The sequence below is a fragment of the Copadichromis virginalis genome, linkage group LG3 (assembly GCF_057382275.1).
Source record: "Copadichromis virginalis isolate Kocher_CV1m ecotype Utaka linkage group LG3, C_Virginalis_male_GT1.1, whole genome shotgun sequence".
NCBI lineage: Eukaryota > Metazoa > Chordata > Actinopteri > Cichliformes > Cichlidae > Copadichromis > Copadichromis virginalis.
The window spans coordinates 55,790,165-55,817,614 of record NC_140620.1 but is presented as its reverse complement, the minus strand read 5'-3'; the positions used below and the strand labels follow the sequence as shown (position 1 = coordinate 55,817,614).

At 38.2% G+C, this 27,450-nt stretch overlaps 1 long non-coding RNA gene across 7 annotated transcripts; it reads left to right on the top strand.

Annotated features, from left to right (window-relative positions):
* Positions 1-7,886: 7,886 nt before the first annotated feature.
* On the top strand, positions 7,887-26,341 carry LOC146715342 (uncharacterized). Of its 7 annotated transcripts, none has more exons than XR_014918954.1 (5): positions 7,887-7,954; positions 8,187-8,267; positions 9,793-9,974; positions 10,069-11,196; positions 23,975-26,341. It is a non-coding gene; the product is annotated as an uncharacterized LOC146715342 (long non-coding RNA). The 7 variants fall into 7 exon arrangements; XR_014918956.1 differs by lacking the exon at positions 7,887-7,954 and having other exon boundaries at positions 7,968-8,267; positions 10,069-10,170; positions 10,325-11,196; XR_014918959.1 differs by lacking the exon at positions 7,887-7,954 and having other exon boundaries at positions 7,973-8,267; positions 10,069-10,485; positions 11,045-11,196; positions 23,975-26,339.
* Positions 26,342-27,450: the final 1,109 nt, after the last annotated feature.

Genomic DNA, 27,450 nt, shown 5'->3' with positions numbered 1-27,450 from the left:
GGGAACTCGCCCGAAACAAAGTATAGGTTTTCATTATGTGAATAACTTGGAAATCTTAGCTCAAACAGTTGCAAAACCTGTGTTCCCAGCACGGGGACCTTGAGTTCTATAAGATAAAGCCATAAACATGTGTATCCGAGTCTCCTATCAAAAGTTACATTGATTTATATGAAGTTGTACAAAAACGCTTTCTTTCGCCAAGACAGTGCGTTTCTCACTGTTACATGCATTTGAATGGGGAACTCGACCGAAACAAAGTATAGGTTTTCATTATGTGAATAACTTGGAAATCTTAGCTCAAACAGCTGCAAAACCTGTTTCCCCAGCACGGGGACCTTGAGTTCGATAAGATAAAGCCATAAACATGTGTATCCGAGTCTCCTATCAAAAGTTACATTGATTTATATGAAGTTGTACAAAAACGCTTTCTTTCGCCAAGACAGTGCGTTTCTCACTGTTACATGCATTTGAATGGGGAACTCGACCGACACAAAGTATAGGTTTTCATTATGTGAATAACTTGAAAATCTTAGCTCAAACAGTTGCAAAACCTGTTTTCCCAACACGGGGACCTTGAGTTCTACAAGTTAAAGCCATAAACATGTTTGTCTGAGTCTTCTATCAAAAGTTACAGCTATTCATATGAAGTTGTACAAAAACGCTTTCTTTCGCCAAGACAGTGCGTTTCTCACTGTTACATGCATTTGAATGGGGAACTCGCCCGAAACAAAGTATAGGTTTTCATTATGTGAATAAATTGAAAATCTTAGGTCAAACAGTTGCAAAACCCTTTTTCCCAGCACGGGAACCTTGAGTTCTATAAGATAAAGCCATAAACATGTGTATCCGAGTCTCCTATCAAAAGTTACATTGATTTATATGAAGTTGTACAAAAACGCTTTCTTTCGCCAAGACAGTGCGTTTCTCACTGTTACATGCATTTGAATGGGGAACTCGACCGAAACAAAGTATAGGTTTTCATTATGTGAATAACTTGGAAATCTTAGCTCAAACAGCTGCAAAACCTGTTTGCCCAGCACGGGGACCTTAAGTTCTATAAGTTAAAGCCATAAACATGTGTATCCGAGTCTCCTATCAAAAGTTACATTGATTTATATGAAGTTGTACAAAAACGCTTTCTTTCGCCAAGACAGTGCGTTTCTCACTGTTACATGCATTTGAATGGGGAACTCGACCGAAACAAAGTATAGGTTTTCATTATGTGAATAACTTGGAAATCTTAGCTCAAACAGCTGCAAAACCTGTTTTCCCAGCACGGGGACCTTGAGTTCTATAAGTTAAAGCCATAAACATGTTTGTCTGAGTCTTCTATCAAAGGTTACAGCTATTCATATGAAGTTGTACAAAAACGCTTTCTTTCGCCAAGACAATGCGTTTCTCACTGTTACATGCATTTGAATGGGGAACTCGCCCGAAACAAAGTATAGGTTTTCATTATGTGAATAAATTGAAAATCTTAGGTCAAACAGTTGCAAAACCCTTTTTCCCAGCACGGGAACCTTGAGTTCTATAAGATAAAGCCATAAACATGTGTATCCGAGTCTCCTATCAAAAGTTACATTGATTTATATGAAGTTGTACAAAAACGCTTTCTTTCGCCAAGACAGTGCGTTTCTCACTGTTACATGCATTTGAATGGGGAACTCGACCGACACAAAGTATAGGTTTTCATTATGTGAATAACTTGGAAATCTTAGCTCAAACAGTTGCAAAACCTATGTTCCCAGCACGGGGACCTTGAGTTCTATAAGATAAAGCCATAAACATGTGTATCCGAGTCTCCTATCAAAAGTTACATTGATTTATATGAAGTTGTACAAAAACGCTTTCTTTCGCCAAGACAGTGCGTTTCTCACTGTTACATGCATTTGAATGGGGAACTCGCCCGAAACAAAGTATAGGTTTTCATTATGTGAATAAATTGAAAATCTTAGCTCAAACAGTTGCAAAACCCTTTTTCCCAGCACGGGGACCTTGAGTTCTATAAGATAAAGCCATAAACATGTGTATCCGAGTCTCCTATCAAAAGTTACATTGATTTATATGAAGTTGTACAAAAACGCTTTCTTTCGCCAAGACAGTGCGTTTCTCACTGTTACATGCATTTGAATGGGGAACTCGACCGACACAAAGTATAGGTTTTCATTATGTGAATAACTTGAAAATCTTAGCTCAAACAGTTGCAAAACCCTTTTTCCCAGCACGGGAACCTTGAGTTCTACAAGTTAAAGCCATAAACATGTTTGTCTGAGTCTTCTATCAAAAGTTACAGCTATTCATATGAAGTTGTACAAAAACGCTTTCTTTCGCCAAGACAGTGCGTTTCTCACTGTTACATGCATTTGAATGGGGAACTCGCCCGAAACAAAGTATAGGTTTTCATTATGTGAATAAATTGAAAATCTTAGGTCAAACAGTTGCAAAACCCTTTTTCCCAGCACGGGAACCTTGAGTTCTATAAGATAAAGCCATAAACATGTGTATCCGAGTCTCCTATCAAAAGTTACATTGATTTATATGAAGTTGTACAAAAACGCTTTCTTTCGCCAAGACAGTGCGTTTCTCACTGTTACATGCATTTGAATGGGGAACTCGACCAACACAAAGTATAGGTTTTCATTATGTGAATAACTTGGAAATCTTAGCTCAAACAGTTGCAAAACCTGTGTTCCCAGCACGGGGACCTTGAGTTCTATAAGATAAAGCCATAAACATGTGTATCCGAGTCTCCTATCAAAAGTTACATTGATTTATATGAAGTTGTACAAAAACGCTTTCTTTCGCCAAGACAGTGCGTTTCTCACTGTTACATGCATTTGAATGGGGAACTCGCCCGAAACAAAGTATAGGTTTTCATTATGTGAATAACTTGGAAATCTTAGCTCAAACAGCTGCAAAACCTGTTTGCCCAGCACGGGGACCTTGAGTTCTATAAGTTAAAGCCATAAACATGTGTATCCGAGTCTCCTATCAAAAGTTACATTGATTTATATGAAGTTGTACAAAAACGCTTTCTTTCGCCAAGACAGTGTGTTTCTCACTGTTACATGCATTTGAATGGGGAACTCGACCGAAACAAAGTATAGGTTTTCATTATGTGAATAACTTGGAAATCTTAGCTCAAACAGTTGCAAAACCTGTTTGCCCAGCACGGGGACCTTGAGTTCTATAAGTTAAAGCCATAAACATGTGTATCCGAGTCTCCTATCAAAAGTTACATTGATTTATATGAAGTTGTACAAAAACGCTTTCTTTCGCCAAGACAGTGCGTTTCTCACTGTTACATGCATTTGAATGGGGAACTCGACCGAAACAAAGTATAGGTTTTCATTATGTGAATAACTTGGAAATCTTAGCTCAAACAGCTGCAAAACCTGTTTTCCCAGCACGGGGACCTTGAGTTCTATAAGTTAAAGCCATAAACATGTTTGTCTGAGTCTTCTATCAAAGGTTACAGCTATTCATATGAAGTTGTACAAAAACGCTTTCTTTCGCCAAGACAGTGCGTTTCTCACTGTTACATGCATTTGAATGGGGAACTCGACCGAAACAAAGTATAGGTTTTCATTATGTGAATAACTTGGAAATCTTAGCTCAAACAGCTGCAAAACCTGTTTTCCCAGCACGGGGACCTTGAGTTCTATAAGTTAAAGCCATAAACATGTTTGTCTGAGTCTTCTATCAAAGGTTACAGCTATTCATATGAAGTTGTACAAAAACGCTTTCTTTCGCCAAGACAGTGCATTTCTCACTGTTACATGCATTTGAATGGGGAACTCGCCCGAAACAAAGTATAGGTTTTCATTATGTGAATAAATTGAAAATCTTAGCTCAAACAGTTGCAAAACCTGTGTTCCCAGCACGGGGACCTTGAGTTCTATAAGATAAAGCCATAAACATGTGTATCCGAGTCTTCTATCAAAAGTTACAGCTATTTATATGAAGTTGTACAAAAACGCTTTCTTTCGCCAAGACAGTGCGTTTCTCACTGTTACATGCATTTGAATGGGGAACTCGACCGAAACAAAGTATAGGTTTTCATTATGTGAATAACTTGGAAATCTTAGCTCAAACAGCTGCAAAACCTGTTTGCCCAGCACGGGGACCTTGAGTTCTATAAGATAAAGCCATAAACATGTGTATCCGAGTCTCCTATCAAAAGTTACAGCTATTTATATGAAGTTGTCCAAAAACGCTTTCTTTCGCCAAGACAATGCGTTTCTCACTGTTACATGCATTTGAATGGGGAATGCGACCGAAACAAAGTATAGGTTTTCATTATGTGAATAAATTGAAAATCTTAGGTCAAACAGTTGCAAAACCCTTTTTCCCAGCACGGGGATCTTGAGTTCTATAAGATAAAGCCATAAACATGTGTATCCGAGTCTCCTATCAAAAGTTACATTGATTTATATGAAGTTGTACAAAAACGCTTTCTTTCGCCAAGACAGTGCGTTTCTCACTGTTACATGCATTTGAATGGGGAACTCGACCGAAACAAAGTATAGGTTTTCATTATGTGAATAACTTGGAAATCTTAGCTCAAACAGCTGCAAAACCTGTTTTCCCAGCTCGGGGACCTTGAGTTCTATACCTTAAAGCCATAAACATGTGTATCAAAAGTTACAGCTATTTATATGAAGTTGTACAAAAACGCTTTCTTTTGCCAAGACAATGCGTTTCTCACTGTTACATGCATTTGAATGGGGAACTCGCCCGAAACAAAGTATAGGTTTTCATTATGTGAATAAGTTGAAAATCTTAGCTCAAACGGCTGCAAAACCTGTTTGCCCAGCACGGGGATATTGAGTTCTATAAGATAAAGCCATAAACATGTTTGTCTGAGTCTTCTATCAAAAGTTACAGCAAGATCTATGAAGTTGTACAAAAACGCTTTATTTCGCCAAGACAGTGTGTTTCTCACAGTTACATGCATTTGAATGGGAAACTCGCCTGAAACAAAGTATAGGTTTTCATTATGTGAATAACTTGGAAATCTTAGCTCAAACAGCACGGGGACATTGAGTTCTATAAGATAAAGCCATAAACACGTGTATCCGAGTCTTCGATCAAAAGTTACATTGATTTATATGAAGTTGTACCAAAACGCTTTCTTTCGCCAAGACAGTGCGTTTCTCACTGTTACATGCATTTGAATGGGGAACTCGCCCGAAACAAAGTATAGGTTTTCATTATGTGAATTAGTTGAAAATCTTAGCTCAAACGGCTGCAAAACCTGTTTGCCCAGCACGGGGATATTGAGTTCTATAAGATAAAGCCATAAACATGTTTGTCTGAGTCTTCTATCAAAAGTTACAGCAAGATCTATGAAGTTGTACAAAAACGCTTTATTTCGCCAAGACAGTGTGTTTCTCACAGTTACATGCATTTGAATGGGAAACTCGCCTGAAACAAAGTATAGGTTTTCATTATGTGAATAACTTGGAAATCTTAGCTCAAACAGCACGGGGACATTGAGTTCTATAAGATAAAGCCATAAACACGTGTATCCGAGTCTTCGATCAAAAGTTACATTGATTTATATGAAGTTGTACCAAAACGCTTTCTTTTGCCAAGACAATGCGTTTCTCACTGTTACATGCATTTGAATTGTGAACTCGACCGAAACAAAGTATAGGTTTTCATTATGTGAATAACTTGGAAATCTTAGGTCAAACAGCTGCAAAACCTGTTTTCCCAGCACGGGGACCTTGAGTTCTATAAGTTAAAGCCATAAACATGTGTATCCGAGTCTTCTATCAAAAGTTACAGCTATTTATATGAAGTTGTACAAAAACGCTTTCTTTCGCCAAGACAGTGCGTTTCTCACTGTTACATGCATTTGAATGGGGAACTCGACCGAAACAAAGTATAGGTTTTCATTATGTGAATAACTTGGAAATCTTAGCTCAAACAGCTGCAAAACCATTTTTCCCAGCACGGGGACCTTGAGTTCTATAAGTTAAAGCCATAAACATGTGTATCCAAGTCTTCTATCAAAAGTTACAGCTATTTATATGAAGTTGTCCAAAAACGCTTTCTTTCGCCAAGACAATGCGTTTCTCACTGTTACATGCATTTGAATGGGGAACTCGACCGACACAAAGTATAGGTTTTCATTATGTGAATAACTTGGAAATCTTAGCTCAAACAGCTGCAAAACCTTTTTTCCCAGCACGGGGACCTTGAGTTGTATAAGTTAAAGCCATAAACATGTGTATCCGAGTCTTCTATCAAAAGTTACAGCTATTTATATGAAGTTGTCCAAAAACGCTTTCTTTCGCCAAGACAATGCGTTTCTCACTGTTACATGCATTTGAATGGGGAATGCGACCGAAACAAAGTATAGGTTTTCATTATGTGAATAAATTGAAAATCTTAGGTCAAACAGTTGCAAAACCCTTTTTCCCAGCATGGGGATATTGAAGTGTATAAGATAAAGCCATAAATATGTGTTTGTGAGTCTTCTATCAAAAGTTACAGCAAGATCTATGAAGTTGATGAAAAACGCTTTCTTTCGCGCATGTTTATGGCTTTATCTTATAGAACTCAATATCCCCGTTCCGGGGAAACAGGTTTTAAAGCTGTTTGAGCTAAGATTTTCAAGTTATTCACATAATGAAAACTTATACTTTGCGTCTGGCGAGAACTCCATTCAAATGCATGTAATAGCGAGTAACGCACTAACATGGTGAAATAAAGAGTTTTTTCATTAACTTCATAGATCCTTCCGCCTGTGGGCCCCCCTCCTATCTGTAACTATCAAAACTCTCATATTCTAAAACTATCATCTCATATCAAAACTATCATAATCACATTATCTGACTTTATCAGTTATGACAATGAGAAACGATAAACAATTTGGCAAATAAATGACTTATAATTGTTCTTACCTGGTCCAGATGATCCACAGCCCCTTTGGATTTGTTATAATCCAGGATGATGTGGGGCTTTCTCTTCCCAGAGTCCTGGACTTGTAGCTCACGGTGCCTGGTGCCCAATAAGACAACATTTTTTCTTTGCTTGGGGATGTAGGAAACCACAGCCATATCCCCCTTGTAGCGACCTGGACGGGAGAGACGATTATCGAATCTTACTGCCCGATTAATTTGCTCAAATCTTTTTTTTTGACATGGTAGCAGGAAACAGAAGAGCCCTGTCTCCCCATCCCACAGGCTTGTTGTCGTTTCATGTGAGACCTGTACAGGCCAGCCAGCATCACAAGCCCCATGTAAGCCTGCAACTCCTCCTCATCTATGTCCTTCCAGTCTTTTACTGACCTGTTGCCCTGCAGGTTGGTGAAATGCAGGATTAGCTGCATAATGTCCTCTGCAAAAAAAAGATGGAAAGTGCACACAGGGCTGCTGATCCTATGAATTGCATAATGGGTTGGTCCTGGGGTTAAAATGGGAGGAGGAAAAAATGGCAGGACCTCTTCATGTGTGGGTTGCCACATGATTTCTCCATTTTTAGATCTCCACTGGCCATCCTCCAGTCTTGTCTCTTCCTCCTGCTCTTCTTCCTCCTTCTCCTTCTCCTCCTCCGCACATGAGCTGCAAAGCTCCTCGGTGCCTGGCAAAAATTCTTCTTCGCTGTCAGAAGTATCTCCACTGCTTGTGGAGAGTGCAAAACTGCAGCAACAGCCTCCTCTAAACTGAGTGCACGCTTCATTGTGTCTGTGCAGAAATGACCACTCAGACCAGGCTGCAAAGTATTCTCATAGACTTCAAAGGTGCACCTGAATAAACATGCTACACCATATCCAATAAGAGAGAGGAGGCACACTCTTGATCAAGAAAAAACATAAACGCACGCCTTTGATCTCTCCCCCCCCCCTCTCTCTCTCACACACACACACACGCACACACATGCACATACACACACAATACCATTTTATGGTGGTTAGCTGTTTTATTGTCATGCATTTTACAAGGTAAGATAACCATGTCCTGCATTCAAAACCACTGAAAATGTCTATCGTGGTGCTGTGCCTAATATTGTGCTGGTGTATGTTGGGTAATGGCACAGCTAGCGACTGGGTGACTTTATTCACCCGCTTCGGCTGTTATCAGTCCATACAATTGGGCGTTATTAGCACAAATCAGTCCCATAGATATGGACCAGCTCCTGCTAGATTGTTCAGAAGGTTGTTATCATCCATCCAGATGGAGGATCACTAACAGGAGCGTGGGAAGACTCCAGAATTCACTCTGGCTGGAATCCGGTGGATACAGCAGTGTTTACAGGTAAGACCGTTTAAACGGACAGCATTTATAGAACGACTATTAAAAGTCAGCGAGTGTCAATAATGTTAATGTGCTTATGTTAGTAATACACCGAGTGCTAATATAACAGCTTTAAGATGCATTTGTAGATGTTATTACGTGTTTTACCGTCTTTATGGTGCTAGCTTAAAGTTACGGTGTAAACGTTAGCTTATATTGGAGTAAAGCTGTTACTGTTTAAACGATGTTAGCACAGAAATATTAGCTTCTGTTATGACTGACGAAGTTACTAGTTAATAAAGTTTCCAGTAAACTGTTTAATCGCAGCCACAGATTGACAGCAAATATCTCGATTAGCTTCAGTGCATCTGTAATAAATATGTGCAAGTTTCAGTGCTTCGTTTAAACTGTATGATACTTATACTGACCCAGGGTCAATGTAAAATACAATCCTAGCTGTGTGAACAAAGCCTGGCTCCTTTAATCCTGCATGAAAAACCTCAGGATGCAGGCTATTATTACTCTTTCCTGCTGGCACACCTGTCACACCTGAGAGTCAGCTAGAAACGTACAGTGACGTGGACATCATGCAAAGACTGCCAGACTCTGTAATACTGCAAATGATCAGTGACTCAAGTTAACACTAAACTTTAAACAGCACCTCTGTGTCTCTGTGTGCTGAACATTTAGGATTGAGTCAGGCTGCATCCGTGTTAGTCCTCTGACAGACTGGTGACCTGTCCAGGTGTGCTCTACCTATGACTACTGGGACAGGCTCTAGCTCCTGTAATAGAAATTTTCTGTTATTCTCATTTAAAGTATTTAAGTGCTTATGACACTGTTATAGACTGTTCAGTGAAAGGTTCTAAAACTAGATGAACTTACTTCAGCAGTTTGAGAAAACAACTCCCTTTACAGGTGCTGATAAGGCCAAGGGCACAAAACAGCATAACCACTGATCCGTTAGGTTTCATAGCGAGACACGTGAAGTGTGGTAGGATCAGTTTGTAACTTCCTCCCTCTTCCTTGGAATGCATAAAGGAGTAGGAGCACAACTTCTGTGGCAGAGCTGACATGACTGAACTGTAATGTTTGATGTGTGTTTGCTCTCCTGTGCGCAGTAATAAATAGCTTGATCACAGCTCTTTCTGTGTTGCAGACTTTATTTAAAAAATTCCACGACACCCCCCACCCCACTGAATTGAATATTCAAAAGACATTTGTTTAAATAGTTCTAGAAATCTGAGCTGTTGGTGTGTCCTTGGATTGTGTGGTAATAATATTAGAGCCTGCAATCTTTCTTACTGAATCTCTACTATGAGTCATGTTACCTGAGATTAATTCTATGTTTACCTGTCAGCCTGGACGAATGTGCTGTGTGAAGGAAATTAAATTAAATCAGATCTGAACTGCGTACATTTAAGGAATCTGTTCATATTTAATTGAAATATGAACCAGTGTTTTTTTTGATTGCTGATTCCAAGATAGTCTTTGTGGAAATCCTCTTTGGCTTTTTGTTATTTTAATTCTCTTTTATGTTTTCCAGAACAGTTCTCCACAGTCACTGTCCACATGGGTCAGTGGGACCAAGAAGCACTCTGCTAATGTGTGGACTCTGACCAGCAACATCCAGCAAGACCCAGACAGCGTTTTCTATCTCCCAGCTGGAGGTTTTTGTTTGTCAGTGACTGGAGAGTCAGATTTTTGTTGAGCTTCACACTTGCAGAGGTAAGTCAGTTTGCAGAGATCCCTCCTACCCTGGCTTTTATGTGCTAGATTTCTTATCTGAAACAGTAATATTTCAGTGACTGCTGATCCACAGGTTAATACACGCTACTGATCCCTGATAGGAGATCCAACAAAGAAGCCTGGTGGATGTTTGTTTACAGTCTGATGATGGGACATCATGCTCTGCATCTTCAAAGTTTGTCTCTTGATTATTATTCATACCCAGTAATGTGAAGTATGCTCATATCTACTATAACTGAACCAACCTGGTGCTCTTCATTTATGGAGGCTGTTGAGTCTGAATGTTGGATGTTGTGTATCTCGTGTTCTCTGGGCTTTGTTGTCCTCAGTCTTTTTGCAGGATCAGAAAGCAAAACCAGGAGGCACGTAAATGTTTCTTCTCCATGATGTTTCTTCAAATGTTTCTTCTGGATGATGATAAGACTGTGACACGGGATGCCACCTTTGGTCTTGTGATGAAGCAAAGCTCAGGAAGAAGTGTGATTAAATGGTACCCACATGTGTGCTGCTGAGAAGGATGTACAGGGGCACCTGCAGCCAAATCCAAGCTTCAGCTTAGTTGTAGTTGCAGAATGCTATAGGACTGAGACATCTAAGGCATCAAATGTTTGATTAAACAGAAGAAAAAGAGAAGTTTTTTCCCTATAATTATCACTTCTTAAAATCTGTAGCAACTTCAAGTCTTTCAGCATGCTGAGCATGCTCAGAATGTGACAATATATTTTTGTTCAATATTTAATTTCTTTCAGTTGCAATAGTTAAATGAAAAAAAAAATATATATATTCTTATAATTTAGCAAACGAATTTATCAAAAAAAAAATATATACATATATCTGTATTAGTTTTAATAAATTAATTTGACACCTGTATTGAAAATACCATATTGTATTCATATAGAATCAGTATGGTATCATTGTTTGTCTGCTCACTGATTGTTGAAACTAAGAGCTAGTTTGATCTGTTTAGATCTAAAGTATCCAAAGTTGAGCTCTAATGTTTCTTCACCCCTGTGTGTGTGATATGTGATTCCTACATGCTGGCAGAGCAGCAGTTTGTGCTCACAGATGGTGACGGTGTGGAGAGACGGTGGTGTTTCCTCAGAAGAACCAGCAGAGTCACAAAGGACACCAGTCCATCTCACAGCCTTGACTTGCTGACTGATGTTCGTCTGCACTGCACAGAGGAAATCAACTGACCGAGGTTTGTCCAGTGACGTGTTATGAAATGTATATTTGTTTTATGCTTACAGATATGTTTTTCTTGACAGAGGCTCTGCAGAGGTTAGACAAAGCAGAGAAAATATGTGCTTGTAACAGTGAGAAACGCATTGTCTTGGCGAAAGAAAGCGTTTTTGAACAAATTCATATAAATCGCTGTAACTTTTGATAGAAGACTCAGACACACATGTTTATGGCTTTATCTTATAAAACTCAATATCTCCGTGCTGGGCAAACAGGTTTTGCAGCCGTTTGAGCTAAGATTTTAAAATTATTCACATAATGAAAACCTATACTTTTTTTCAGGCGAGTTTCCCATTCAAATGCATGTAACAGTGAGAAACGCATTGTCTTGGCGAAATAAAGCGTTTTTGAACAACTTCATATAAATCGCTGTAACTTTTGATAGAGGTCTCAGACACACATGTTTATGGCTTTATCTTATAAAACTCAATATCTCCGTGCTGGGCAAACAGGTTTTGCAGCCGTTTGAGCTAAGATTTTAAAATTATTCACATAATGAAAACCTATACTTTGTTTCAGGCGAGTTTCCCATTCAAATGCATGTAACAGTGAGAAACACACTGTCTTGGCGAAATAAAGCGTTTTTGAACAACTTCATATAAATCGCTGTAACTTTTGATAGAGGTCTCAGACAAACATGTTTATGGCTTTATCTTATAGAACTCAATATCCCCGTGCTGTGCAAACAGGTTTTGCAGCCGTTTGAGTTAAGATTTTAAAATTATTCACATAATGAAAACCTATACTTTGTTTCAGGCGAGTTTCCCATTCAAATGCATGTAACAGTGAGAAACGCATTGTCTTGGCGAAAGAAAGCGTTTTTGAACAACTTCATATAAATCGCTGTAACTTTTGATAGAAGACTCAGACAAACATGTTCATGGCTTTATCTTATAAAACTCAATATCTCCGTGCTGGGCAAACAGGTTTTGCAGCCGTTTGAGCTAAGATTTTAAAATTATTCACATAATGAAAACCTATACTTTTTTTCAGGCGAGTTTCCCATTCAAATGCATGTAACAGTGAGAAACGCATTGTCTTGGCGAAAGAAAGCGTTTTTGAACAACTTCATATAAATCGCTGTAACTTTTGATAGAAGACTCAGACACACATGTTTATGGCTTTATCTTATAAAACTCAATATCTCCGTGCTGGGCAAACAGGTTTTGCAGCCGTTTGAGCTAAGATTTAAAAATTATTCACATAATGAAAACCTATACTTTGTTTCAGGCGAGTTTCCCATTCAAATGCATGTAACAGTGAGAAACGCATTGTCTTGGCGAAAGAAAGCGTTTTTGAACAACTTCATATAAATCGCTGTAACTTTTGATAGAAGACTCAGACAAACATGTTTATGGCTTTATCTTATAAAACTCAATATCTCCGTGCTGGGCAAACAGGTTTTGCAGCCGTTTGAGCTAAGATTTTAAAATTATTCACATAATGAAAACCTATACTTTGTCTGAGGCGAGTTTCCCATTCAAATGCATGTAACCGTGAGAAACGCATTGTCTTGGCGAAAGAAAGCGTTTTTGAACAACTTCATATAAATCGCTGTAACTTTTGATAGAAGACTCAGACAAACATGTTTATGGCTTTATCTTATAGAACTCAATATCCCCGTGCTGGGCAAACAGGTTTTGCAGCCGTTTGAGCTAAGATTTTAAAATTATTCACATAATGAAAACCTATACTTTGTCTCGGGTGAGTTTCCCATTCAAATGCATGTAACAGTGAGAAACGCATTGTCTTGGCGAAAGAAAGCGTTTTTGAACAACTTCATATAAATCGCTGTAACTTTTGATAGAAGACTCAGACAAACATGTTCATGGCTTTATCTTATAAAACTCAATATCTCCGTGCTGGGCAAACAGGTTTTGCAGCCGTTTGAGCTAAGATTTTAAATTTATTCACATAATGAAAACCTATACTTTGTTTCAGGCGAGTTTCCCATTCAAATGCATGTAACAGTGAGAAACGCATTGTCTTGGCGAAAGAAAGCGTTTTTGAACAACTTCATATAAATCGCTGTAACTTTTGATAGAAGACTCAGACAAACATGTTCATGGCTTTATCTTATAAAACTCAATATCTCCGTGCTGGGCAAACAGGTTTTGCAGCCGTTTGAGCTAAGATTTTAAAATTATTCACATAATGAAAACCTATACTTTGTTTCAGGCGAGTTTCCCATTCAAATGCATGTAACAGTGAGAAACACACTGTCTTGGCGAAAGAAAGCGTTTTTGAACAACTTCATATAAATCGCTGTAACTTTTGATAGAGGTCTCAGACAAACATGTTCATGGCTTTATCTTATAAAACTCAATATCTCCGTGCTGGGCAAACAGGTTTTGCAGCCGATTGAGCTAAGATTTAAAAATTATTCACATAATGAAAACCTATACTTTGTCTCGGGCGAGTTTCCCATTCAAATGCATGTAACAGTGAGAAACGCATTGTCTTGGCGAAAGAAAGCGTTTTTGAACAACTTCATATAAATCGCTGTAACTTTTGATAGAAGACTCAGACAAACATGTTTATGGCTTTATCTTATAAAACTCAATATCTCCGTGCTGGGCAAACAGGTTTTGCAGCCGTTTGAGCTAAGATTTTAAAATTATTCACATAATGAAAACCTATACTTTGTCTCTGGTGAGTTTCCCATTCAAATGCATGTAACAGTGAGAAACGCATTGTCTTGGCGAAATAAAGCGTTTTTGAACAACTTCATATAAATCGCTGTAACTTTTGATAGAAGACTCAGACAAACATGTTCATGGCTTTATCTTATAAAACTCAATATCTCCGTGCTGGGCAAACAGGTTTTGCAGCCGTTTGAGCTAAGATTTTAAAATTATTCACATAATGAAAACCTATACTTTGTCTCGGGTGAGTTTCCCATTCAAATGCATGTAACAGTGAGAAACGCATTGTCTTGGCGAAAGAAAGTGTTTTTGAACAACTTCATATAAATCGCTGTAACTTTTGATAGAAGACTCAGACAAACATGTTCATGGCTTTATCTTATAAAATTCAATATCTCCGTGCTGGGCAAACAGGTTTTGCAGCCGTTTGAGTTAAGATTTTAAAATTATTCACATAATGAAAACCTATACTTTTTTTCAGGCGAGTTTCCCATTCAAATGCATGTAACAGTGAGAAACGCATTGTCTTGGCGAAAGAAAGCGTTTTTGAACAACTTCATATAAATCGCTGTAACTTTTGATAGAAGACTCAGACAAACATGTTTATGGCTTTATCTTATAAAACTCAATATCTCCGTGCTGGGCAAACAGGTTTTGCAGCCGTTTGAGCTAAGATTTTAAAATTATTCACATAATGAAAACCTATACTTTGTCTCGGGTGAGTTTCCCATTCAAATGCATGTAACAGTGAGAAACGCATTGTCTTGGCGAAAGAAAGCGTTTTTGAACAACTTCATATAAATCGCTGTAACTTTTGATAGAAGACTCAGACAAACATGTTCATGGCTTTATCTTATAAAACTCAATATCTCCGTGCTGGGCAAACAGGTTTTGCAGCCGTTTGAGCTAAGATTTTAAAATTATTCACATAATGAAAACCTATACTTTTTTTCAGGCGAGTTTCCCATTCAAATGCATGTAACAGTGAGAAACGCATTGTCTTGGCGAAAGAAAGCGTTTTTGAACAACTTCATATAAATCGCTGTAACTTTTGATAGAAGACTCAGACACACATGTTTATGGCTTTATCTTATAAAACTCAATATCTCCGTGCTGGGCAAACAGGTTTTGCAGCCGTTTGAGCTAAGATTTTAAAATTATTCACATAATGAAAACCTATACTTTGTCTCGGGTGAGTTTCCCATTCAAATGCATGTAACAGTGAGAAACGCATTGTCTTGGCGAAAGAAAGCGTTTTTGAACAACTTCATATAAATCGCTGTAACTTTTGATAGAAGACTCAGACAAACATGTTCATGGCTTTATCTTATAAAACTCAATATCTCCGTGCTGGGCAAACAGGTTTTGCAGCCGTTTGAGCTAAGATTTTAAAATTATTCACATAATGAAAACCTATACTTTGTCTCGGGTGAGTTTCCCATTCAAATGCATGTAACAGTGAGAAACGCATTGTCTTGGCGAAAGAAAGCGTTTTTGAACAACTTCATATAAATCACTGTAACTTTTGATAGAAGACTCAGACAAACATGTTTATGGCTTTATCTTATAGAACTCAATATCTCCGTGCTGGGCAAACAGGTTTTGCAGCCGATTGAGCTAGGATTTTAAAATTATTCACATAATGAAAACCTATACTTTGTCTCGGGCGAGTTTCCCATTCAAATGCATGTAACAGTGAGAAACGCATTGTCTTGGCGAAAGAAAGCGTTTTTGAACAACTTCATATAAATCGCTGTAACTTTTGATAGAAGACTCAGACACACATGTTTATGGCTTTATCTTATAAAACTCAATATCTCCGTGCTGGGCAAACAGGTTTTGCAGCCGTTTGAGCTAAGATTTTAAAATTATTCACATAATGAAAACCTATACTTTGTCTCGGGCAAGTTTCCCATTCAAATGCATGTAACAGTGAGAAACGCATTGTCTTGGCGAAAGAAAGAGGTTTTGCAGCCGTTTGAGCTAAGATTTTAAAATTATTCACATAATGAAAACCTATACTTTGTCTGGGGCGAGTTTCCCATTCAAATGCATGTAACAGTGAGAAACGCATTGTCTTGGCGAAAGAAAGAGGTTTTGCAGCCGTTTGAGCTAAGATTTTAAAATTATTCACATAATGAAAACCTATACTTTGTCTCGGGTGAGTTTCCCATTCAAATGCATGTAACAGTGAGAAACGCATTGTCTTGGCGAAAGAAAGCGTTTTTGAACAACTTCATATAAATCGCTGTAACTTTTGATAGAAGACTCAGACACACGTGTTTATGGCTTTATCTTATAAAACTCAATATCTCCGTGCTGGGCAAACAGGTTTTGCAGCCGTTTGAGCTAAGATTTTAAAATTATTCACATAATGAAAACCTATACTTTGTCTCGGGTGAGTTTCCCATTCAAATGCATGTAACAGTGAGAAACGCATTGTCTTGGCGAAAGAAAGCGTTTTTGAACAACTTCATATAAATCGCTGTAACTTTTGATAGAGGACTCAGACAAACATGTTTATGGCTTTATCTTATAGAACTCAATATCTCCGTGCTGGGCAAACAGGTTTTGCAGCCGTTTGAGCTAAGATTTTAAAATTATTCACATAATGAAAACCTATACTTTGTCTGGGGCGAGTTTCCCATTCAAATGCATGTAACAGTGAGAAACGCATTGTCTTGGCGAAAGAAAGAGGTTTTGCAGCCGTTTGAGCTAAGATTTTAAAATTATTCACATAATGAAAACCTATACTTTGTCTCGGGTGAGTTTCCCATTCAAATGCATGTAACAGTGAGAAACGCATTGTCTTGGCGAAATAAAGCGTTTTTGAACAACTTCATATAAATCGCTGTAACTTTTGATAGAAGACTCAGACAAACATGTTCATGGCTTTATCTTATAAAACTCAATATCTCCGTGCTGGGCAAACAGGTTTTGCAGCCGTTTGAGCTAAGATTTTAAAATTATTCACATAATGAAAACCTATACTTTTTTTCAGGCGAGTTTCCCATTCAAATGCATGTAACAGTGAGAAACGCATTGTCTTGGCGAAAGAAAGCGTTTTTGAACAACTTCATATAAATCGCTGTAACTTTTGATAGAAGACTCAGACAAACATGTTTATGGCTTTATCTTATAAAACTCAATATCTCCGTGCTGGGCAAACAGGTTTTGCAGCCGTTTGAGCTAAGATTTTAAAATTATTCACATAATGAAAACCTATACTTTGTCTGAGGCGAGTTTCCCATTCAAATGCATGTAACCGTGAGAAACGCATTGTCTTGGCGAAAGAAAGCGTTTTTGAACAACTTCATATAAATCGCTGTAACTTTTGATAGAGGACTCAGACAAACATGTTTATGGCTTTATCTTATAGAACTCAATATCCCCGTGCTGGGCAAACAGGTTTTGCAGCCGTTTGAGCTAAGATTTTAAAATTATTCACATAATGAAAACCTATACTTTGTCTCGGGCGAGTTTCCCATTCAAATGCATGTAACAGTGAGAAATGCATTGTCTTGGCGAAATAAAGCGTTTTTGAACAACTTCATATAAATCGCTGTAACTTTTGATAGAGGACTCAGACAAACATGTTTATGGCTTTATCTTATAGAACTCAATATCTCCGTGCTGGGCAAACAGGTTTTGCAGCCGATTAAGCTAGGATTTTAAAATTATTCACATAATGAAAACCTATACTTTGTCTCGGGCGAGTTTCCCATTCAAATGCATGTAACAGTGAGAAACGCATTGTCTTGGCGAAAGAAAGCGTTTTTGAACAACTTCATATAAATCGCTGTAACTTTTGATAGAAGACTCAGACACACATGTTTATGGCTTTATCTTATAAAACTCAATATCTCCGTGCTGGGCAAACAGGTTTTGCAGCCGTTTGAGCTAAGATTTTAAAATTATTCACATAATGAAAACCTATACTTTGTCTCGGGCGAGTTTCCCATTCAAATGCATGTAACAGTGAGAAACGCATTGTCTTGGCGAAAGAAAGAGGTTTTGCAGCCGTTTGAGCTAAGATTTTAAAATTATTCACATAATGAAAACCTATACTTTGTCTGGGGCGAGTTTCCCATTCAAATGCATGTAACAGTGAGAAACGCATTGTCTTGGCGAAAGAAAGAGGTTTTGCAGCCGTTTGAGCTAAGATTTTAAAATTATTCACATAATGAAAACCTATACTTTGTCTCGGGTGAGTTTCCCATTCAAATGCATGTAACAGTGAGAAACGCATTGTCTTGGCGAAAGAAAGCGTTTTTGAACAACTTCATATAAATCGCTGTAACTTTTGATAGAAGACTCAGACAAACATGTTCATGGCTTTATCTTATAAAACTCAATATCTCCGTGCTGGGCAAACAGGTTTTGCAGCCGTTTGAGCTAAGATTTTAAAATTATTCACATAATGAAAACCTATACTTTTTTTCAGGCGAGTTTCCCATTCAAATGCATGTAACAGTGAGAAACGCATTGTCTTGGCGAAAGAAAGCGTTTTTGAACAACTTCATATAAATCGCTGTAACTTTTGATAGAAGACTCAGACACACATGTTTATGGCTTTATCTTATAAAACTCAATATCTCCGTGCTGGGCAAACAGGTTTTGCAGCCGTTTGAGCTAAGATTTTAAAATTATTCACATAATGAAAACCTATACTTTGTCTCGGGTGAGTTTCCCATTCAAATGCATGTAACAGTGAGAAACGCATTGTCTTGGCGAAAGAAAGCGTTTTTGAACAACTTCATATAAATCGCTGTAACTTTTGATAGAAGACTCAGACAAACATGTTTATGGCTTTATCTTATAAAACTCAATATCTCCGTGCTGGGCAAACAGGTTTTGCAGCCGTTTGAGCTAAGATTTTAAAATTATTCACATAATGAAAACCTATACTTTGTCTCGGGCGAGTTTCCCATTCAAATGCATGTAACAGTGAGAAACGCATTGTCTTGGCGAAATAAAGCGTTTTTGAACAACTTCATATAAATTGCTGTAACTTTTGATAGAGGACTCAGAAACACATGTTTATGGCTTTATCTTATAAAACTCAATATCCCCGTGCTGGGCAAACAGGTTTTGAAGCCATTTGAGCTAAGATTTTAAAATTATTCACATAATGAAAACCTATACTTTGTCTGAGGTGAGTTTCCCATTCAAATGCATGTAACAGTGAGAAACGCATTGTCTTGGCGAAAGAAAGCGTTTTTGAACAACTTCATATAAATCGCTGTAACTTTTGATAGAAGACTCAGACACACATGTTTATGGCTTTATCTTATAAAACTCAATATCTCCGTGCTGGGCAAACAGGTTTTGCAGCCGTTTGAGCTAAGATTTTAAAATTATTCACATAATGAAAACCTATACTTTGTCTCGGGCGAGTTTCCCATTCAAATGCATGTAACAGTGAGAAACGCATTGTCTTGGCGAAAGAAAGAGGTTTTGCAGCCGTTTGAGCTAAGATTTTAAAATTATTCACATAATGAAAACCTATACTTTGTCTGGGGCGAGTTTCCCATTCAAATGCATGTAACAGTGAGAAACGCATTGTCTTGGCGAAAGAAAGAGGTTTTGCAGCCGTTTGAGCTAAGATTTTAAAATTATTCACATAATGAAAACCTATACTTTGTCTCGGGTGAGTTTCCCATTCAAATGCATGTAACAGTGAGAAACGCATTGTCTTGGCGAAATAAAGCGTTTTTGAACAACTTCATATAAATCGCTGTAACTTTTGATAGAAGACTCAGACAAACATGTTCATGGCTTTATCTTATAAAACTCAATATCTCCGTGCTGGGCAAACAGGTTTTGCAGCCGTTTGAGCTAAGATTTTAAAATTATTCACATAATGAAAACCTATACTTTTTTTCAGGCGAGTTTCCCATTCAAATGCATGTAACAGTGAGAAACGCATTGTCTTGGCGAAAGAAAGCGTTTTTGAACAACTTCATATAAATCGCTGTAACTTTTGATAGAAGACTCAGACACACATGTTTATGGCTTTATCTTATAAAACTCAATATCTCCGTGCTGGGCAAACAGGTTTTGCAGCCGTTTGAGCTAAGATTTTAAAATTATTCACATAATGAAAACCTATACTTTGTCTCGGGTGAGTTTCCCATTCAAATGCATGTAACAGTGAGAAACGCATTGTCTTGGCGAAAGAAAGCGTTTTTGAACAACTTCATATAAATCGCTGTAACTTTTGATAGAAGACTCAGACAAACATGTTTATGGCTTTATCTTATAAAACTCAATATCTCCGTGCTGGGCAAACAGGTTTTGCAGCCGTTTGAGCTAAGATTTTAAAATTATTCACATAATGAAAACCTATACTTTGTCTCGGGCGAGTTTCCCATTCAAATGCATGTAACAGTGAGAAACGCATTGTCTTGGCGAAATAAAGCGTTTTTGAACAACTTCATATAAATTGCTGTAACTTTTGATAGAGGACTCAGAAACACATGTTTATGGCTTTATCTTATAAAACTCAATATCTCCGTGCTGGGCAAACAGGTTTTGCAGCCGTTTGAGCTAAGATTTTAAAATTATTCACATAATGAAAACCTATACTTTGTCTCGGGCGAGTTTCCCATTCAAATGCATGTAACAGTGAGAAACGCATTGTCTTGGCGAAAGAAAGAGGTTTTGCAGCCGTTTGAGCTAAGATTTTAAAATTATTCACATAATGAAAACCTATACTTTGTCTGGGGCGAGTTTCCCATTCAAATGCATGTAACAGTGAGAAACGCATTGTCTTGGCGAAAGAAAGAGGTTTTGCAGCCGTTTGAGCTAAGATTTTAAAATTATTCACATAATGAAAACCTATACTTTGTCTCGGGTGAGTTTCCCATTCAAATGCATGTAACAGTGAGAAACGCATTGTCTTGGCGAAAGAAAGCGTTTTTGAACAACTTCATATAAATCGCTGTAACTTTTGATAGAAGACTCAGACAAACATGTTCATGGCTTTATCTTATAAAACTCAACATCTCCGTGCTGGGCAAACAGGTTTTGCAGCCGTTTGAGCTAAGATTTTAAAATTATTCACATAATGAAAACCTATACTTTTTTTCAGGCGAGTTTCCCATTCAAATGCATGTAACAGTGAGAAACGCATTGTCTTGGCGAAAGAAAGCGTTTTTGAACAACTTCATATAAATCGCTGTAACTTTTGATAGAAGACTCAGACACACATGTTTATGGCTTTATCTTATAAAACTCAATATCTCCGTGCTGGGCAAACAGGTTTTGCAGCCGTTTGAGCTAAGATTTTAAAATTATTCACATAATGAAAACCTATACTTTGTCTCGGGTGAGTTTCCCATTCAAATGCATGTAACAGTGAGAAACGCATTGTCTTGGCGAAAGAAAGCGTTTTTGAACAACTTCATATAAATCGCTGTAACTTTTGATAGAAGACTCAGACAAACATGTTTATGGCTTTATCTTATAAAACTCAATATCTCCGTGCTGGGCAAACAGGTTTTGCAGCCGTTTGAGCTAAGATTTTAAAATTATTCACATAATGAAAACCTATACTTTGTCTCGGGCGAGTTTCCCATTCAAATGCATGTAACAGTGAGAAACGCATTGTCTTGGCGAAATAAAGCGTTTTTGAACAACTTCATATAAATTGCTGTAACTTTTGATAGAGGACTCAGAAACACATGTTTATGGCTTTATCTTATAAAACTCAATATCCCCGTGCTGGGCAAACAGGTTTTGAAGCCATTTGAGCTAAGATTTTAAAATTATTCACATAATGAAAACCTATACTTTGTCTCGGGTGAGTTTCCCATTCAAATGCATGTAACAGTGAGAAACGCATTGTCTTGGCGAAAGAAAGCGTTTTTGAACAACTTCATATAAATCGCTGTAACTTTTGATAGAAGACTCAGACACACATGTTTATGGCTTTATCTTATAAAACTCAATATCTCCGTGCTGGGCAAACAGGTTTTGCAGCCGTTTGAGCTAAGATTTTAAAATTATTCACATAATGAAAACCTATACTTTGTCTCGGGCGAGTTTCCCATTCAAATGCATGTAACAGTGAGAAACGCATTGTCTTGGCGAAAGAAAGAGGTTTTGCAGCCGTTTGAGCTAAGATTTTAAAATTATTCACATAATGAAAACCTATACTTTGTCTGGGGCGAGTTTCCCATTCAAATGCATGTAACAGTGAGAAACGCATTGTCTTGGCGAAAGAAAGAGGTTTTGCAGCCGTTTGAGCTAAGATTTTAAAATTATTCACATAATGAAAACCTATACTTTGTCTCGGGTGAGTTTCCCATTCAAATGCATGTAACAGTGAGAAACGCATTGTCTTGGCGAAAGAAAGCGTTTTTGAACAACTTCATATAAATCGCTGTAACTTTTGATAGAAGACTCAGACAAACATGTTCATGGCTTTATCTTATAAAACTCAATATCTCCGTGCTGGGCAAACAGGTTTTGCAGCCGTTTGAGCTAAGATTTTAAAATTATTCACATAATGAAAACCTATACTTTGTCTCGGGTGAGTTTCCCATTCAAATGCATGTAACAGTGAGAAACACTGTCTTGGCGAAAGAAAGCATTTTCGTACAACTTCATATAAATCGCTGTAACTTTTGATAGAAGACTCAGACAAACATGTTTATGGCTTTATCTTATAAAACTCAATATCTCCGTGCTGGGCAAACAGGTTTTGCAGCCGTTTGAGCTAAGATTTTAAAATTATTCACATAATGAAAACCTATACTTTGTCTGAGGCGAGTTTCCCATTCAAATGCATGTAACAGTGAGAAACGCACTGTCTTGGCGAAAGAAAGCGTTTTTGAACAACTTCATATAAATCGCTGTAACTTTTGATAGAAGACTCAGACAAACATGTTCATGGCTTTATCTTATAAAACTCAATATCTCCGTGCTGGGCAAACAGGTTTTGCAGCCGTTTGAGCTAAGATTTTAAAATTATTCACATAATGAAAACCTATACTTTGTTTCAGGCGAGTTTCCCATTCAAATGCATGTAACAGTGAGAAACGCACTGTCTTGGCGAAAGAAAGCGTTTTTGAACAACTTCATATAAATCGCTGTAACTTTTGATAGAAGACTCAGACAAACATGTTCATGGCTTTATCTTATAAAACTCAATATCTCCGTGCTGGGCAAACAGGTTTTGCAGCCGTTTGAGCTAAGATTTTAAAATTATTCACATAATGAAAACCTATACTTTGTCTCGGGTGAGTTTCCCATTCAAATGCATGTAACAGTGAGAAACACTGTCTTGGCGAAAGAAAGCATTTTCGTACAACTTCATATAAATCGCTGTAACTTTTGATAGAAGACTCAGACAAACATGTTTATGGCTTTATCTTATAAAACTCAATATCTCCGTGCTGGGCAAACAGGTTTTGCAGCCGTTTGAGCTAAGATTTTAAAATTATTCACATAATGAAAACCTATACTTTGTCTGAGGCGAGTTCCCCATTCAAATGCATGTAACAGTGAGAAACGCACTGTCTTGGCGAAAGAAAGCGTTTTTGTACAACTTCATATAAATAGCTGTAACTTTTGATAGAAGACTCGGATACACATGTTTATGGCTTTTTCTTATAGAACTCAAGGTCCCCGTGCTGGGAAAACAGGATTTGCAGCTGTTTGAGCTAAGATTTCCAAGTTATACACATAATGAAAACCTATACTTTGTCTCGGTCGAGTTTCCCATTCAAATGCATGTAACAGTGAGAAACGCACTGTCTTGGCGAAAGAAAGCGTTTTTGTACAACTTCATATAAATAGCTGTAACTTTTGATAGAAGACTCGGATACACATGTTTATGGCTTTTTCTTATAGAACTCAAGGTCCCCGTGCTGGGAAAACAGGATTTGCAGCTGTTTGAGCTAAGATTTTCAAGTTATACACATAATGAAAACCTATACTTTGTTTCGGTCGAGTTCCCCATTCAAATGCATGTAACAGTGAGAAACGCATTGTCTTGGCGAAATAAAGCGTTTTTGTACAACTCCTGGGAGAGCCAGGTGTTAAGCAAACTTAATATGCAACACACGCTAACATCTTTTATTGCAGGGTTACGGAGCTACTCCAGAGGAGATGCCCTGATGTTGCCTGGGACGTGATCTTTTTCTTTAAGACAGGGATCCAGGTTTGGTGAGTTGACGCATGGGAATGTCCATGCGTCAAGAGGTGGAGTGCAAGGATTAACATTAAACAATGTTTACTATTATTGTTGCAGTGATTTGTGTGATTAGCCGTTTATTTACAAGTATTAAACCTATGCAAGTGGTGCACCCATGTTCAGATGAGGCTTTGATGGCCTATAAGTGAAGTTCACTGAACTAAAGAATGTGGTTTGATGATTGTTGACATGCTCTCCAAATAGAAGTTTTTCTTCTTAGCAAGGAAATACAGGTGCAGCAGTAATCTCCTGAGAAATCTTCAGAGGCCCAGTGAGAAGCGTGAACCATTCCAGGCATAGCTGACAGCCAGGCAGTGGTTGAGGTCAAAGGTCAAGCTGGTTGGGGCCCATCATGAGATCAGACCTTGGAGCCACAGCAAGGACCATGAAACTGCCTGCAAAATAGAGGAGAGGATCGTCCACAAGATGGGAGCTGAGGCCAGGAGAGAGGCTTCAGGAGGATCAGAGATCATCTTCAGCACAGCAGACATCACACAGAGAGCTGTGCTACTGAGTTTCCAGGAGATTTTAAATAAAATGAAAGATTCAATATTGACGCTGAGGAAGACAACTAAGGTGTACGACGTGCTCTGCCTTAAACCTTCAGCAGCGTTGGAACATGAAAACTCGTGGGATGAGGGGAGCGTGCCAAGCTCCATCGACAGCGCAGAAGGAGTTCGAGGATGACATCATGATTCTGTGAAAGCACAGGAACCAGAAGCTATGGTGGTGATGACAGCAGTTTCCTATGAACATCACCTAATGCTGTGCCACTATACTGTGCATACGATGACACTCTGAAGGCTGCTGTAAGACAACTGAACCCTGCACCCTTTCCACAGAGGTGTTTCTCTGCAGAGCGTGGACAATGAAGGAGTCATAAATATCCCCCTCGCAGGATGAAGGCCTGAAGTGAGGTGATGGGAGGCCATAAAACTAGAGTGCTGAGAGGTCTGCAGCTTTGGAAATAGCTGAGACCCATGTTGACAAACAACAAAACTAACTGGTATGTTTGAATGTTTATTCTACATACATTTGGACTCTGGTCCTATGGACAACGAAACAACTAGAAGAGACATTCATGACGCCCTGCAGAACTCAAACCACTCTGCAGAGAGACATGTGATTTGCACACCCGGAGGAAGCATCACCAAGCTGAGATGTTTTTGAAAATGTTACTTTCTTAGTTTCACTATTAAATTAACAATTTCTTTGGTTGCTCGTAAGATGCAGTTTGCCATGAGATGAGCTCAATGAATGGGGTAACTGCTAATACATTTATTAAACTGTGTAACTTTTACAGTAATTTAGGGTGATTTGACATATGCTGAGTAAAAAAAATGTTTGCATTGAAACTGTCAGACATGAGGTATGCATAACTGGGAACTTTCTAGCATAAAGGTCAAAAACGGGGGAATGTTAGAGTTTGTATTGTTGATTGTTATTTATGCTTAGAAATATTTAACCATAGATGCATAGAGGTGTATAATCAATTGTGTAGTGATAAGTTGTGTGATCTTTAACAGGCTACAGAGGCTTGGTGTGTATTCCACACTAGAATGCACACCTATATCCTGGGAGCATGGGAAAGTTCGTACCTTGTCTTAATTGTTTTATGGTAGGATTAACGTAGCTACGTCTGTTCTAGTCTAAGTGCTTTTCTGTTTAGATGAACTGCTGGACTTCCTCACCGGGGGGGGTCTAGTCTACCCTCTTCCTGACCAAGGATGTTTGACCCTTTGATCAGCAACACACACACACACACACACACACAGGCAAGGTACTCTTTGTTTGTATGTAGACGTCGTATGTTAATGAACCTATGCATATTCATGTAACCTCAATAAAAGGACAGTGTTACGGGAGGACGGACGAGAGCGACTGGGGTCAAGCGAAGGGACGGCGCACGAGTAACATGAAGAACTTTGCCTATTTGTGTCTTGCTTAGCAGTGTAATTATATTGTCTTCAACGTTCCAGCGGATGGGTTCAAGCTACAAACCTATCACTGGGAAAACAGGTTTTGCAGCTGTTTGAGCTAAGATTTCCAAGTTATACACATAATGAAAACCTATACTTTGTTTCGGGCGAGTTCCCCATTCAAATGCATGTAACAGTGAGAAATGCACTGTCTTGGCGAAAGAAAGCGTTTTTGTACAACTTCATATAAATAGCTGTAACTTTTGCTAGAAGACTCGGATACACATGTTTATGGCTTTATCTTATAGAACTCAAGGTCCCCGTGCTGGGAAAACAGGATTTGCAGCTGTTTGAGCTAAGATTTTCAAGTTATACACATAATGAAAACCTATACTTTGTTTCGGTCGAGTTCCCCATTCAAATGCATGTAACAGTGAGAAACGCATTGTCTTGGCGAAATAAAGCGTTTTTGTACAACTTCATATAAATAGCTGTAACTTTTGATAGAAGACTCAGACAAACATGTTTATGGCTTTATCTTATAGAACTCAAGGTCCCTGTGCTGGGAAAACAGGATTTGCAGCTGTTTGAGCTAAGATTTCCAAGTTATACACATAATGAAAACCTATACTTTGTTTCGGGCGAGTTCCCCATTCAAATGCATGTAACAGTGAGAAATGCACTGTCTTGGCGAAAGAAAGCGTTTTTGTACAACTTCATATAAATAGCTGTAACTTTTGCTAGAAGACTCGGATACACATGTTTATGGCTTTATCTTATAGAACTCAAGGTCCCTGTGCTGGGAAAACAGGATTTGCAGCTGTTTGAGCTAAGATTTCCAAGTTATACACATAATGAAAACCTATACTTTGTTTCGGTCGAGTTCCCCATTCAAATGCATGTAACAGTGAGAAACGCATTGTCTTGGCGAAATAAAGCGTTTTTGTACAACTTCATATAAATAGCTGTAACTTTTGATAGAAGACTCAGACAAACATGTTTATGGCTTTATCTTATAGAACTCAAGGTCCCTGTGCTGGGAAAACAGGATTTGCAGCTGTTTGAGCTAAGATTTCCAAGTTATACACATAATGAAAACCTGTACTTTGTTTCGGGCGAGTTCCCGATTCAAATGCATGCAACAGTGAGAAACGCACTGTCTTGGCGAAAGAAAGCGTTTTTGTACAACTTCATATAAATAGCTGTAACTTTTGCTAGAAGACTCGGATACACATGTTTATGGCTTTATCTTATAGAACTCAAGGTCCCTGTGCTGGGAAAACAGGATTTGCAGCTGTTTGAGCTAAGATTTCCAAGTTATACACATAATGAAAACCTATACTTAGTTTCGGTCGAGTTCCCCATTCAAATGCATGTAACAGTGAGAAACGCACTGTCTTGGCGAAAGAAAGCGTTTTTGTACAACTTCATATAAATTAGCTGTAACT